The sequence below is a fragment of the Struthio camelus genome, chromosome 22 (assembly GCF_040807025.1).
Source record: "Struthio camelus isolate bStrCam1 chromosome 22, bStrCam1.hap1, whole genome shotgun sequence".
In the NCBI taxonomy this organism is placed as follows: domain Eukaryota; kingdom Metazoa; phylum Chordata; class Aves; order Struthioniformes; family Struthionidae; genus Struthio; species Struthio camelus.
Window position 1 is genome coordinate 8,926,154 of NC_090963.1, and position 14,953 is coordinate 8,941,106.

At 49.8% G+C, this 14,953-nt stretch overlaps 1 protein-coding gene across 10 annotated transcripts in view; it reads left to right on the top strand.

Moving 5' to 3' along the window:
* PKNOX2 (PBX/knotted 1 homeobox 2) overlaps positions 1 to 14,953 on the top strand; it is a 94,331-nt gene that overhangs the window by 25,999 nt on the left and 53,379 nt on the right. For 4 of the 10 annotated variants that reach the window (XM_068916640.1, XM_068916641.1, XM_068916644.1 and 1 more), the window contains one exon: positions 10,613 to 10,769. The exons of the other annotated variants lie outside the window; for them this stretch is intronic. The gene's annotated coding sequence lies outside the window, so the exon portion shown is untranslated. The remainder of the gene's footprint in view (positions 1 to 10,612; positions 10,770 to 14,953) is intronic. 10 annotated transcript variants of the gene reach the window in all.

Here is a 14,953-nt window from a genome sequence, read left to right on the forward strand (position 1 = left end):
GCTTAGCGGTGAATTACGGCTACAAATTACTCGTGGGGCAGTATCGCTCCCATGACCCTTAGAAGAAATCCCAGTACCGTCGCTAAACGAGGGGAAATAATTCGGTTTTATTGAGATGCCGCGTTTCGTTGGGGGTCGCCACGAGCTGGCGCGCCTGGGGAGAAACCGGAGCGGCGGCGTCTCCTGGGGCTCCCGTTTGCTCCTGCTTTGCTCCGGGGAAAAAACTTTGGGATCTTTTACAGCTTATAAATGGGATCTTTTAACGACCAAAGGTCTGGCGCTGCCCATGCTTGGATGTCCCCCCTCAGCCCTTTGACAACTGACAACTCTGGTGAAAAACCTCCGAGCTTTGACTCCGCCACCTATTTAGCACCTGCTTAATCGCCATTAAACTACTTGGCACTAGCTGCATTTATGCTAATAGTGACCCAATTAAGCAACAGTCATTACCTTTCACTGTCATTCAGCTAAATCATTTTTCCGGAGAGACGGCCCAATAAAATCGCTGTCCCTTTCGCCAGTGCTCCGACCAAGAAGAATAAACTGTATTAACACTGTATATTTATTGCGTGGCCTTTTCCACATTAACGCGCTTCACACGCGTCTTAGTTTGAGCCGGGCTCAATCGATATAGTCCAAAGCATCGAAGGCAGCGGAGCGACACTGAATTACTCCGGCGCCGTGCCGGGCCCAAAATATCCCAAAACGCACCCAAAAACCTATTCCCTGGGATGCAGAGCGGCCGCGGCAAGATTTGCGGCGAGGAAGGGGAACTCCTTGCAAAGCGCTTTTTAATGCAAAACCCTCCCAAAACTGTGCCTTGGTTTGTGGGCCCAGTAATACGTTCAACGTGTCGAGGAGTGAAAAGCCGTCCCCCGAATCGCGCGTCTTGCTCCGACAGCTGTCAATCAATGCAAACCGCCGATCGGGGCGAATGCGAGCAGGTTGCGCCTGGTCACCTAAAGGCAGGGGGAGGGTTTATCAGCAAAATTTCAGCTGGCGGCCCCGAAAGCTGGGAGCTCGGAGGGCGTTCGGGTGGGGTGGGGAGGGGAACCGCTCGGGTGGGCTTTTAAATAAAGAAGGAAGTTTTAGTTTTTTTATCAAAAAGTGAGGAAAAAAAAAGTTAAAAATGGTTTAAAAATTCACTCCTGCTCTCTCCCTGTGTGCTGCCCTGCTTTTTCTTCCGCTCGCATCTCGCTCCTTGCTGCCGTTTCATGCTTGGAGCATCTCCCCTGCGTGCACCCATGCCCCCATATGTGCACCCGTGCGTGCACTCGTGCACGCTGGCTCTCTGGCCAAGACCTAGGCACCATCCAGACCCTCCAAAATCGCCTTCAGCTGCCTTTTCCGGAGGTATTTTGCCCGTTTTCTTCAAGGGGACGCGTTTCACGATGTTTATTTTAAAGCAGCAAGGGGGCATAAAAGCCTTTTAGCTGTGGCTTTTCTTAAAAAAAAAAAAACCCAAAGGGGTCTGTTGGTGCGCGCAGCCTTGCAGGATATTTAATAACCTGATGCAGCTAAGCTGGAGCGTGGAGATCATCTAGGAGGAGATGAGGATCCGGCTGCCCGTGCCCAGGGCGCTCTGAACGCTTCCTCCGAGGCAGCAAACCGCCAAAAGTTACGGGAAGCACGCGGAGAATTGGGATAACCCCTGCGAGAGCGAAATAATTGGCTGCTAAGGAAAAATACGGAAAACGAGGAGAGAGAGGGGAAAAAAACCCCCACGTATTAATGAAACATTAACTCTCAGTGCTGGTTGACTTCCACGGGAGCGTGGGGTTTGCGTCGCTGAGAGCCGCGCCGCAAGGAAAATAAAAGAAAATAAAAATGATCTCTTTCTGTGATAATGGTCGCAAGCGATTTTGAAATAGCAGTATATCCCCCAAAAAACAGCAAACCCCCCCGCCCCGCCTGACGTGCATGGTTTTTAAATTAAAGTCGTCTTTGGTTTTCGACCGAAGGGAGGAGAAGAGAACAGGTCTGTGTAAACACCGCCTTGGCTGTTATTGAACATCTCTCGCCGGCCAACTTTTCATTATTTCTCCGAGGAAGAAGGGCTCCGTCCTCGCGTCGCCGCCGCCCGCGTCGCCGTCGTGACGCCTTGTGTTAGCCCCAGCAATGAGCTTAGCCGTCATCAGATTTGGTAAAATCAACAGGATAGATATCGGCTGGCTTCGTCGGGTTGGGTACCCAAAAAAAGGATGTTTTTTTGGGGTAAGATATTGGGTATCCTGCCCGGCTGTCGGGGTCATCCTGCGAGTCGGCTCGGGAAAACTCGTGTTTTTTTTTCCCCCCCCCCCATCGAAGCCGAAACGTGACGGAGCTAAACGCCGCCGCGAGACTTTTTTAACCCCTTTTTGCTCCTTTTGCACCCGTCTCCTCTTATTGCCAAGCCCGAGGCGGACTTCCCCTGCTTTTCCGGCTGGCCCGCGGACGGTGGGACGGTCGTTAGCCCAAATCCCGAGGAAATCCCTGGCTGTAATCTCCAATAAGAAGTGGGAAAGTCTGTCGCTCGTCGGAGGCTTTCGCAGAAATGCTTAGCTTGGCCGCCGGCCAGGCCGGAGCCGGAGCCGGCCCCGTTTCGCTTTGCCGCCCCGGAGACCCTCAGCTCTGTTCTCCCGTCCCGCGGGACTTTGGTTTTAATAGAGGGAATAAAAAGGAGAGCCCAAACCTGGGGCGTTAACTGGTTTCCTGGCGTTTCAGCACGCGCTCGGCGGATTGCCTCGCCCTGCTTTGTTTTTGCTGTGAGCGTGTTCGTCGCTCCCTTGCCGGCAGAGGCCGAAGCGCATCCCTCGCTGCTCTCCCTCTTTGCAAGAGAGCGGCGGGGAAACACCCGAGCGGCCGGCGGCCGGCTCGACGGCCCGTCGGGCAACGCCGCGGTTTGCCTTTCCCCCGGCGCCGCCGCCGGTTTCCAGCGGCCGGGCCGCCCCGGCAGCCGCCTCTCCGAGGGTCAGCCCGGCCCTCGGCGCCAGTAAATAACCAAGTTGGCTGCACTTTTTCCCTCTTCCTGCGCGTGTGGAGCACTTGCCACCCCGCTGTCTGTTTTTCCTTGCCAAGGTTCAGTTCTAATTATGTTGATTTTCTTCAGCCCACCCCCTCCTGGAAGCTTATTAGGGTGAATATTTTTATTTATTATCATTTTGCCCAACTCCTGCCAGCATTTCCAATTACTCTCGCCGCTTCCTTGTAATTGTCTTTCTGTAATGGCTCTGAAACAATTGCGCTAAATGAGGTGTCTCCAGCAAGATGAGGGTTTCACTTCATTAAAGGCTAATGTATTCTCAGCTCCGGCTCTGTGGGGCTGGCTTGGAAAAAGAGACATTTAAACAGCTTCTTTTATTTTATAGGGAACAACTTTCCCTGGCAGGAGAGTCTTTTGTGTGTGCACACGCGCGCGGCCCGCTGATGATTTAAGGGAAGTTTATCGCGGGAGCTTGGCGCTGGTAAATCTTCAGCTCTTATCTTCGGGATTCGGCCACTTTTGGCAGAGCCTGCCTTTCCGTCCGTCGGGCAAGGGGGGGAGAAAAAAGGAGTTTTTGGGAGTGGGAGCGTTGATTTTTGTTACAAAGGCGAGGTATTTATTTATTTCTGTTTGCCACGTATATAATTTCAAGGAGGGCAGCTTTTCCGGAGGGGAACGATTCGATATCAAATTGCACCGAAGGGCCGGAGCGGAGGGAAAAGGAGGGGAAATCGTTCAATCCGCAGGATGCCGGGCGGGATTTAATGAACTGTGATTTCCAGAAGGTCAGACTTGATGATCTTGATGGTCTCGTCTGGCCTTGAGCGATATGAAATCGTAAACGCCGTGAAACCGAGGAGCGCTGGAAGACCATTAAAGACAAAAAGAGGTTGCTCGTCTCATCGCCCGACTCCTGGAGCCGGGGCTTTAACTGTGAAAACAAAACAAAACAAAAGGAACACAAAACGCATTAAGGCGATTTCACAACAAAAATTCACTAATCTTTGCCCTTTCCCTGCAAGCAAAGATGAGCATAGCGGCAAAAATCCCAATTTGCAACCAGAGACTGAACCGCCGGTAGCCGTCCAGGCTGAGAACGGCGGCTTTTATTCACTTTCCAGTTGACTCATATTATTTTTGCATCTTTGCGGAGTTGCCTCTCTTTTTCCATCCTCCAGGCCCGAATGCTTTCCGTTGGGCAACTTTTTAAATCCGTTTCCTTTCAGGCTGCAGCTCGCAGCTGGTTTTTCGCCACCTTTTCGAGCCGCGCTCCCCTTTCGGTCCCTCGTTACCCAAACGGAGAGCAGGAAAAAAAAAATCCCCGCGGGAGCACCGGGGCCACCGCTGTGACGCTGCGTGGGAAATCCTCGCCCTCGGAGGATTCGCTCGTGCCCGTCCCAACCGCCTGACCAATTCAGGTGAATTTGGGAAAAAGGCTTCACCCAGCTGCCAGCGCCCTCCCGAAAACCGAGCTGACGGCGGTCTGCGGAGGATGGCGTGGAGGCCAAGCACTGTTTCCCCGGATGAGCTAGCCACAGGTCAAAATAATAATAACCCCCCCCGCCAATAATGCCCCAAATACCCCCTCCCCCCAAATAATAACAATTATTTCTGGAAAACACCTTTTTCTCTTAAAAAACATTTTAGTTCCCAGCAGCCGCGAGGAGGTGCAAAGGTTTTCGCTGAAACTCCCAAGGGTCTGCGGGGATTATTTTTCATAATCTGCTATTCTTTCAGCGCTCTTACTTACAAAACTCCTTTTTTTTTTTCCTTTTCTTTCCCCACTTTTACTGCAGTCTTCCTCGCCGTTTGCCCGGTCGGGAGCTGAGCGAAGATTTCGGCACCGTTTGCTTTGTTCGCAAGGCCAGTGGTGGGGTTGCGATTTGGGGATTTTTTTTCTCTACTTACTGCAGCTTTGCACTTTATTTATTTAGGCCCTGATTCAGCAGACTGCCTAAACCCCACCGGACTTATGCACATGCCTGTTTTTTTCCCTTTTTTATTTTTATTTATTTTTTACTAAACGTGGATGGAGTCCAGGCTGCACTCCAAGTGAAATGTGCTCTTTTCTCCGGCGATGTTCGGGGAGGCCCCAGGGCCCAAATCTCCAACCTTGGCTCACGTTTAATTTCTGTAGAAACCTTTCCCGGTCCAGCAGGTTTCTTCACTCGAGGACGTGTTTCTCAGCTTGAGCAAACAGTGCCCTTGGAAGCCGGTCTTGGTGTTCGGTGTTGAAGTGCCCCAACACCAACTGCCATTAAAACAAAGCAACTTTTGCAAAGCAACGTAAAATTCAGGTAGAAAATAGTGGGAAACGGCTAGAGAGAGCGCCATTTAGGTGGAGCAGGACTAAGTCGGACCGCGACCAAATTTACAAGTGCTTCGGTAGATGTCTAAACAGGGGTAAAGCCTGGTTTTAAATTGAGTTATCGCTTTAATAAGCATCATGGAAAGCTTTCGGGAGAAACATAGGTTTCCCCCTGCTGCGGACAGCGGGGTCGGATGTGCCCTGGGGTGCCGGGGTGCGATTCGGGAAGGGGTGAAAAAACGAAGGGATGGGGAATATTTGCGAAACGCTAGCCATGTGCCTGAAACCGGCATGCGGTTCAGATCTTCCGCGGTCTCGGCAGCTTGGCTTTTTTTTAGCAATGGCTTGGCCTAGTTAAAATGATCCTCAAACCTGCTTAGCCAGCGATAACGTCCCCTCCTTAAAATGAGGAGTCCCCCATCCGTCAGCTCTCCTCTCTAATGGGGGATGCTCCATCTTGTTAACTCAAAGTGTCTTCCCTGAAAGCTGGTTACACCAAATTAAAGGAAAAAAAAACCCCTCTTTTTGCCATAAGGTGAAGATTTCTTGTTCTAAACATGCTTATCTTTTTATTTTAGCTGGGTACGGATGTGCCGCTTAGCTCCAACCGCTGCATGCAGCCCTTTGCCAGGTATTTCCTCCCCTTTTTACAGATCTGGTAACGCAGCAAAAGAAACTCTGAAGCTCAGAGTTTAAAAGCTAGCTCCCGAAACCGAAGCCCTGCGCATCGCTGCAGCCCGGATGCTCTCGGAAAGACCGTCGCGTGCTCGCATAAATACTCGAACAGCCAATAACGGCGCCGACCTCCGTTTTTCTCCCTCTGATTGGTGCCAGCAGCAAGCAGACCGTTTGGATTTGACGACTTAGGAATAAAGCGAGCGATGATGAAGTGCTCTTCAGCAAAAGCGGCCGCATCGGAAATTAAACGGCAACGTGGGATGGAGCTGTCCCCTTGCTGGGGAGTGAGATAAAGACAATCCCGTGCAGATTTTCGGGGTTTAATAGCAAAAAAAAAAAAAAAAAAAGAAAATAATTACGCAAGATGAATCCAGAGCTCATCAATTAATGATGGCTTTTCTCTTCTAGTCTACAGTCCTTTGTTCTTTGTCGCTACAGTTGTGGAAATACTATGAACTGTGTAGCCTTCGGGACTTCAGAGATGTGGCAAATCCTAAGTGGGCTATTCCTGCGGCAGCCCGAGCTGACTTTCACCTGTTTTCCTTCTCTAAAATGCAAGGAGGTAAAGTATAGTAAAAACAAACCAAAAAAATGCAATTGAAGTGGATCCTCTGAAATACCTGTAGCCCCAATCCGGAGGAGAGAGACCCTCCCTGAATCCCACCACAGCAGAGAGATTCAGGGGTTCAAACACCCCCAATTTCCCTACGGCAGTTTTTTTTAAAGTGGGTTTCTGCCACTATTTTAAGTTTCAACCTGTGCCTGCGTTTGAGCTGCCACCTCCGCGGATGGTGGCGCTAATTTGGGGCGGGAAGCACACGTTTGCTTAACCTGGCCCAAACTTCACAACGTGCATCGAGGCTGCTGAGAATCCCCGACGGTGGGGGGAGATTAGGAAGGGGCAAATCCTCCAAAAAGCAAGCGGAAAAAATTAGTCACGCGCCGCGGCCGTAGCAGTTTGGCCAAAGCAAAGCTGAGCCCTTCTGCAGGTTTGCAAACAGCCCTCGCCGGGTCCAGACCACCCCGGCTGCCTCGGTTTGCAAACCGCCGGCTTTATAACCCCGCCGTCTGCGGCGGGAGTTGCGTTTCGGGCGTCTCGAGCGTTGCTTCGGGGGCCGGGAGGGCGCCGCGTGCCAGCTCTGCCGCGGCTGCCGCCATCTGCTGCCGCGCGGCTCGATTAACTCGCAGCAGCGGGATTGCGGCAGACCCACGGTTAGTTAAGTTTCTGCCTTGCTGGCTCCGACGGCTCCCTCTAATCCCCGCGCCGTCCTTCTCCTGCCCTTCCCGCCCCGGGAAATCCGCCGCTGGTGGAAAACCGAAAGATCGCCTCGTGCGTGGAAATCGCTTTCTTCTCCGCTGGCAGAAACGAAGCTGCGGGATGAAGCTGCTGATGATGCCAGTGTCATTAAACGCGGAGCAAACGGCTCTGCGTTTGCAAACCTCCTAAGCCCGCGGCGTGAAATGGTTGCCCTTGCGCAAGGAGAAAGCTTGGCCTGGTTGCGCGGCATCCCTCCGCAGGTCGCCCGAGACGCGTCTTCATCAAAACGATTACAAAACTATCGGGAGACTGCCCTAAACAGTAGGCAGAGGGGCTTTTCCATCACCTGTAGCTTAAATTGTTTTCAAGGTACAGCAGAAGAAGTAGTAAAACATCTTCATTTGCCTTCAACAAAGGAAAGATTTTCTGTATTTCTGTATTTCCACTTGGCAGCCAGCCCTGAGCGTCATTTGGGAGTGCGACATGTGGCTGGGGACGGTTTTTTCTCTAGCTTTTGCATTTCTCGTGCATTTCCTGGGGAAACACCCGTTTCTCCGTCTTGCTTTGTCCTGGAGTTACTTCTGTGCATTAAATCCAGCCGAGCCGTGCTGTGGGAATGCCAATCAGTCAGACCTGGCCGATATTTCTGAGAAAACTAACATTTTTGTTCAAATGCAGGATGGAATTTCAAAACACGCAACATTTCTTTTTGCTGGTGGGTCAAGGAGACAGTTTACAAAATAGCTCACCCAAAATACTATATTTGAAGGTGAGAAACAACTTCCGTCTTCACACCGCAGTGCAGAGTGGTTTTTTTTCTTTTAACCTGCGGAAAACCCATCTTGAGTGAAAAAAGCCAATTTCTACTGTAATTAACCTGAAGAGGATGCGCTCTCTCAGGGAACTGAGCGGCATTTGCTCTTTGCTTTTAGGAGCAGAGGGAAGGCCAAAACCTCACCCGGGCAGCAGGAAAGCCGCCGTCGCTGCTGCATTCAGAGTGTCCATGGTTTGGGACCGGGGGAGAAGTTACCCGATATTCAGTGGCTGACGGCGTTTGTAGACAAACACAGAAAATACAGGAGCCTGGGGACAGGATTGGTTTTTTTGGGGGGAGCAACCGAGGATAATTAGCTGTTGGGACAGATTCCCCAGAGATTTGGTCGGATTTGTGTTGTGTGAAGCCTGCAGACGAGACAGGATGCCGCTCGGAAAGTGGCGTTGTCACGTACCCGCAAAGCCCCGCGCTCGGTGCCGAAATGACTTGTGGACCTGGCCGGCCTGTGTTTTGCAAGAGGTCTGAGAAGAACAGCGCCAAGCTGTAAGCCCAGTTGAAGAGAAGGAGCAAAATCCTTCTTGGAAAAAAACCAAAACCCAAAACCCACAAAAAATAAAACCACGTCATGGTAACGAATACCCCATGGGTTCTTTGGGGAGTTGAACTGACTTAAAGGCAGGTCTGTGCAGCAGGAGGAGCGTGAGGCAGACCGCCCGGGGCCGCCGCCAGCAGCGGGACGGACCTTCGAGGAGCTGCAGAAGAGCTCGTGTGCCAGAAAGCCTGTCTGGTTTTCTCAGCGACATAGGTTGGGCTAATAAAAGGTATTTTTATCCCGCTCGCTGTGGAGCACATGGCCTGCCTCACTCGGAGGGGCGAGAGAAGTGGTGAAGTGATGGGGGCTGTGGAGCTGCGCCCAGCCTCACCGTGTGGTCACTGGTCGCCTGGCCCTGGCACTGAGGCAGTGGGTGCTGGATGCTGTGGCACCCTGCCTGCATCCTGCCTGACCTGCTGAAAGCCTGGAGAAGCTCCAAATAACGTTTGTTTTTTTGAGGGATCAAGATGGAGAGTCACGGAGCACTGGTTCTAGCCAGCACCTGTGGTTCAATGTGCTTCAGCCCTAGCCAGTGTCTTCGGTTTATTTTAGCTAGCATCCATGGTTCGGTGTTAGCTAGCATCTGTGGTTTGGTGTTAGCTAGCGTCCATGGTTTGATATTAGCTAGCGTCCATGGTTGGTATGAGCTAGCATCCATGGTTAGGTGTTGGCTAGCATCCGTGGTTTGGTATGAGCTAACGTCCATGGTTTGGTGTTAGCTAGCATCCATGGTTTGCTATTACGTAACATCCATGGTTTGGTATTAGCTAGCATCCAAGGTTTGGTATTACTTAACATCCACGATTTGATATTAGCTAGCGTCCAAGTTATGTTAGCTAGCGTTCATGGTTTGGTATGAGCTGAACTCCATGGTTTGGCATGAACTAGCATGCATGGTTTGATTTTAGCTAGTGTCCTTGGCTCAGTTCTAACCAGCATCCTGCATTGTTCCTGTCCAGCATCTTTGGCTCAGTCCTAGCCAGCATCCTTGTTAGCATCCTTGTTCTGATTTTAGCCGGTATCCATGGTTTGATTTAGTTAGTATCCTTGGTTAAGTCCCAGCCAGCATCCTGCATTGATCCTGTCCAAAACAAAGCACTGGTGACTTCAGGCAAAGAGTTGAACCTGGGCATTTGCCCTCTGCCCAGTCTCATTTTTGCAGAAGTTTTTCAGGGCAAACTCTGCCCTAGTAGACTTTGCGCTCCCTTCATTGGGCGGATATGGCTGAAAATTTGTGTCTTCATTCCTGGTTACTTCAAATTTTGCACAGAGATTTAGTGAAAAATCAGGATGAGAAGCCCAAACTCTTAGGCAGAACTAACATTTTGGACAATTCATGCGCCAAAAAACTCAGTTTAGGGTTGATTAAACAATTTGGCCGATCCTTAACCAACTTCATGATTCATTTGGAATATGTGGAAAAAAACACCCTGAAAAGGTTGAAATATTTAGGGAAATTTCATAGAGCTGTTTCCGAGGGAGCTTCAGGCCAGATCTTGCCTCTGATTGCAGCACGGGGCGCCCAGCCAGTTCCTACCTGCAAAAATTGACTTTCTTCCCCAAATCGGTGACCCTGCTACTGCGAAGGCAGCCATGGGCATTTCCCCAAATTGGACTGGTGACTGCGATTTTTTTTTCCCCTTTGAGACATTTTGTCATATTTAGCCATTTATTCACAAGCTCCAGCAATCCTTATCAACCCTGCAAAAATTATTTCTGATTATTTACGCTGTTTATTTTCGGGTGGGGGCTCACTTTTCGGTGAATTGGGGCCCAAAGGGCGCACCTGTGAGCGTGAAGTGTGCCAGCCCCTTCTCGAACCCCTTTTTCCCTGTGCCTCCTTCCAAAGCCGCTGCATCCGCTCACACATTTTGCATCGGCAGATAATTAAGTTGCATTTCTGCGCGTTGTTTACCGTTCCTCTGAACCGGCAGCTCTTCCCCAGAGACTCATCGCGGGCTCTTGCAAGCCCGTTTGCAGCCCATTCTTCATTATGCTTCGGTTACAGTTTTAATTTTGCTGTTATTAAATCTTCCCAGACACTGCCTCATTATGTGCCTTTGAGCTGAAATTCCTGAATTGGGGACTCACATCTGGGCTTGTTCAGCGAATGCTTGCTCTCCCGTCCAAAGGCGCAGACATTAAAGCCGACCGGTGAAACGCTTTTCCGTAACTCCGCGGGATGCGTCTGCACAGGTAGGCGTCGTAACGCGAGCCGTATGGGATGGGCTTGGCGCAGAGACGAACCCGAAAACGTGGTTAATCCTCCCGCAGCGGTGAGTCGCCAAGAGGCCTCGCCTCGGCTTTGCTGCTCGGGTTGTGCCGCCGGAAAGAAACGCTTCGGAGAGGGTCGCAGCCGCCGTGGGGCTTGCAAAACGCGGCACGAGCGCCCGCGCCGGGCGCTGCGGCGCTCGGTGGGGCCGTCCCCACCGCTGCTGCCTCCGTTTGCGCTTGTTTATCTTTTCCTTGCTGAGCTAATTTAGCCCCAGGGGCTGCTTCCAGCGTCCTTTCGGCTGCCTCCGCTTGGGTGCTTTTTTGCAAGAAGAGGCGAATCCTGGCGACCGGCGAAGCAGGGGCTCTGCTTCTACTCTGCTCTGGGAAAAATTGGGCGAGAAAGCAGGATTGAGGGTCAAATGCTCATCAGCCTGGGGCAGGTAACTCTTGGCGATTGAAACCTGTTTTTCACCGGGTGACTTTTTCCCGTTGTGTAGCCAAAAAACCAACCCAGCCAGGCATCCGGGAACTTGTCCGTGCAAACATGTGCGTAACACAGGGATCCGCCTAGCACAGATATAAGTATTTTTAAGTATATAATGTAAGTGTTTGCCTGCTAAGACACATGCACGGGCACAGACAGGTGCCCTCCTATGCGCAGATACCCTCACCCGTTTGCAGAAACACTGATTTACACACACACACACGCTATAACTTTCTCCTGTTCCCATTATCTCTAACCCATATACTCCAGGAAGTTTAATTTGTTCTCGCTAGTAATCACCATTAAATAGAAATTGTCTTTTTCTGTGTAAACACGTCATTAGTGAAGCTGGTTTCTGCAGGGTCCGGATTTCATTTTTATTAAAATGAAACACTTTTCGGCTCCTCACTGTGGCCAGAGATGAACGGGATCGTTTTAACCCGTCGGGTTGGCCGCAGATAATTGCGCCGGTGTTTGATTGGGCGATTAGGGGAAATTTCCGCTTTCCGCGCAGGAGAATTTGCATTTTTCCCTGACTTCTGTGAAGCTAAGTCATGCTTTCGTACCCAGCCCATTTTAATGAGTGTTATAAATCCTAACAAATATAGTTTCGTGTTCATTTTTTTGGCTTGTTTTTATTACTGACGGTCTAAAAAACAGGTCCAGTTAAAAACCTGCCGAGGAAATGATTGCGCAGTTTAAGTTGGTAAAAAGCACTATATTTCTCGCCGTTCCCTTCTCTGTAACGAGGATCACTGTGAATAGTAAGTCTCCTCTTTATGCCATAAAAATCATCTGAATTTTTTGGAGCACCTAAAGCTTTTTCTCCTCAGTGCAATCCCTCCCTGAAATGAAGCAGTAGTTTTGGTCGGAAAAAAAAATGTATTTGGTGTCAGGGGCTTGCAAGAGCACGGTGGGGAGCTGCTGGCGGGGTTGAAACCTGGCGTTGCCGTCAGGCTTTGCCTATTTTTACAAAAATAAGAAACCTAAAACATCTGGACGGATTGTATCCCTTGATGACTCTATCCCCGTTCATTCTCTTTTAATTTTTTGTCTTTTTTTGACATTCTTCTCCCTAAAACCCATACCTACTTTCTGCAGCCCCCTCACTGATCCCGTCCCACCGTGCCATCTCCGCAGAGCTTTTGACCCGTCTCCCCTCCAAAATAACCAGCATTTTTTATACATAAATGCCAGATTTTTGTGTAAGTGGCATGGTGTTTCCTCAGGGTGGGCTAAGACCAAGTCCAACTGGAAACTCGATTCACTTATATTTAACTTTCGTGTCATTCCAGTCATTAAATACATCTATAAAGTGTGTTTTTTTGTTTCTTGATGTAAAAAAAAAAAAAAAAAGCAGTAATTCCAAGCTGTCGATGTCGCAGCCCAAAAGTCAATGGGCTCGGCCAGCATTACTGAAGTATTATTATTAGAATTTAATATTTGTTAAGTGATGTCAGTGTATTTTGAGCAAATAAAAATCATCCCGTGCCTGCTCACAAGTGCTTGTTTGGCTGGGACGACTCGACTGCCGAGATGTCCTCTTCCCTGGGTAAAGAAAACCCCAAAGTGAGCAAAAACGCCAGTGCGGAACTGAGATTTAAGGACGGGAATTAGTGCAAGGTTAATTCCAATATTTTAAAACTCCAGAGTTTGTGTTCCCATGGTAACGGGTATTTTTATCCTCTTAGTCCTGTGCATTACAAGATTGAGCCATCAGAAAATATCAGCCGTCTTGGCTCCTGAGACCCGGGAAGGCGTTGGGGTCGAGGCGGACCTGTGCACAATAATTCCTCGAGGAGAAAGAAAAAAAAAATCTCTTCAGCGCCCAAAATATTGCTTTCCCACCTATTCCCAAATAACTGGCACAGCCTGACCGCGGCTCTGTGAAACAGCCCCGAGTGGCCGTGCTGCAAAAAGCTCCAATTTTGTCCCGTCCTCCCCATCTGAGCGACTTTTTCCCCCTTGTGCCACTCAGCAGCATGCCATAGACCCCTCAAAAGAGGTGGGAAACATATTAGAAAGGAGCATTTGAAACGCCTGGGCCTCCTTTCCTTGGCACAACGCCGGTGTCTGCTGAATTCCCATGGGGTCTGGGCTGCTGCGAGGAAAAGCGGTGTCCCCAGGCCAACTCTCATCCGACTCTCAAAGTCAGCTCTCGGCTCTGCTGCTTGAAAACGCGGCTTGGGGAAAGTACCGTGCGGATTATTATACTTCACTAGCTTGGAAATATTTAAAAAAACACCCAAAAAACCCAAAGTGAAATTTTTTGGCCAGTTGGTGAATTTGGTCCATTCCTGTTATAAATCACCTGCTGTGTCCAGCATGGGGCACGTCCCCAGAGGTTTGCCTTAAATAATAGACAGGATGGACCGTGTCTTTTCCCTTGAGATGCACCAATCTAAAATTTCTGATTTCCAGCAAAGATCTTCCCCAAAAACGCAGGAACTACTACTACAAACTGTGTGATACCACCCGTGTCTTTCAAAACGCTCCTGTACGTCCGCTTTGGGATCCTCGCTTTAGGGGCTAAGTTTGGGGTGGGGAAGGAAAAATGGTTATTTTTCCAGCTCGCTGCAAATTTGGCCGTGGGAGCACGCGAGTTTCAAAGCCAGTAACTCCAACAAAAAATCCTGTTTGCTTTTTTCCTAACATGCCTGTTGGGAGGCCAGCGGCCTCAGGGCTGTGTTTGCAGAAGTAGCTTAAAACACCGACAGAACTGAAGCGCTGGAGAGAGTCAAATCCGGCTCGCTTTGGGTAATTTTTTGCAAGAGGGAAACGGATCTCTCAAACCTTCAATTTAATAAACGAGACGTGCTCCGAACTTCCTTCGTCCAGGGAAATGAGCTATATTGGGCTCCTTTTACTTTGCAAAAATGATCCCGTTGTCCGTGTTTACTCACCTCTGGTTGAGGGAGCGCCCTCGCAAGCGTGTTATTTTTTAGCAATTTCTCCAAATCTGAAAGAGTTCAACTATTTAATGCCTTTTTTTCTTCTGAGGGAATCTGCTTTTGGTCCTCCTGCAGCTTTCAATGAAACAGGAATGTGAAAGTTACAGTGCTTATATAGAAAAGCGTTTCACAGCATCACACAGAATCACAGAAGGGTTGAGGTTGGAAGGGACCTCTGGAGATCATCTAGTCCAACCCCCCTGCTCAAACAGGGTCACCTAGAGCACATTGCCCAGGATTGTGTCCAGGCAGGTTTTGAATATCTCCAGTGATGGAGACTCCACCACCTCTCAGGGCAGCCTGTGCCAGTGCTCTGTCACAGGAAATAAGTTTTTCTTCATATTCAGACAGAACTTCCTGTGATTTCATGTGATTTCCTGTATGTTAGTCATCTCTGATTTCCAGGGTCTTTGTGCTGTAGAAATTCCCCCTGTCCAACAGCGGGGAGCTTGTGAGATTTTCTTGCGAGATCTGAAATGGGTCTCTGTCCTTCCTGTGTCCGCCTGCTTTTACAGAATCCCAGAATCCCAGAATGGTTGGGGTTGGAAGGGACCTCTGGAGATCTTCTAGTCCAACCCCCCTGCTCTAGAGCATAGTTCCCAGGATCGCGTCCAGACGAGTTTTGAATATCTCCAGGGAAGGAGACTCCACAACTTCTCTGGGCAACCTGTGCCAGCACTCTGTCACGCTCACAGTGAAGAAGTTTTTCCTCAGGTTCAGATGGAACTTCC